Consider the following 597-nt stretch of genomic DNA (forward strand, 5'->3'; position numbering starts at 1 on the left):
CACCCGGGATCTCGCCTTTCAGGCATCACACATACTCTTTTGGGATTATCTGCACACAAAAAATTAAAATTATATCTGCTGACACGATATAGTTCCTGAACAAGGTCCAAACACGCTTCAAGGAAACATGTTGAATGCTTAGGAAAGTAGCTAGTGCCTAAACGCATAAGAAACAAAACATGCATTCCGTAGTGGGACTAAATCTAAGAATAGATATTAGTTACCATCTGTTGTTGAAAATCACCCAACATAAGCATCAGGAAATGTTTATTTTCATCCTCCGAATTTCTGTAGTTGTATTCATCGCGCCGTGTGCATCTTCCACAAGACGGAGACATGGTCTTAGCCTGGCCACCTGCAGCACAAAAAAGTGGAATGTGAAGACATGAAGAGAGTTCATATACGCCATGATGGATCAAGAGAGGAAGAGAGCAGAGCAGCGCACCAACCAATCGACGGAGGATTACTTGCCAGGATCACACTAAAATCTGAGGGTGGAGAAGTCCAAGATCGAAATATAGCGGAGATCACGCTGAAAAATGTAGACTTGGTCTCTCTCTCTCTCTCTCTCTCTCTCTCTCTCTCTCTCTCTCTCTC

General features: G+C 43.2%; 1 pseudogene; it reads right to left on the bottom strand.

Annotated features, from left to right (window-relative positions):
* Window positions 1-409, bottom strand: part of LOC119344184 — a 2,359-nt pseudogene extending 1,950 nt beyond the window's left edge.
* Between the last annotated feature and the right edge of the window lie 188 nt (window positions 410-597).

Source organism: Triticum dicoccoides, unplaced genomic scaffold (genome assembly GCF_002162155.2).
Source record: "Triticum dicoccoides isolate Atlit2015 ecotype Zavitan unplaced genomic scaffold, WEW_v2.0 scaffold15829, whole genome shotgun sequence".
NCBI lineage: Eukaryota > Viridiplantae > Streptophyta > Magnoliopsida > Poales > Poaceae > Triticum > Triticum dicoccoides.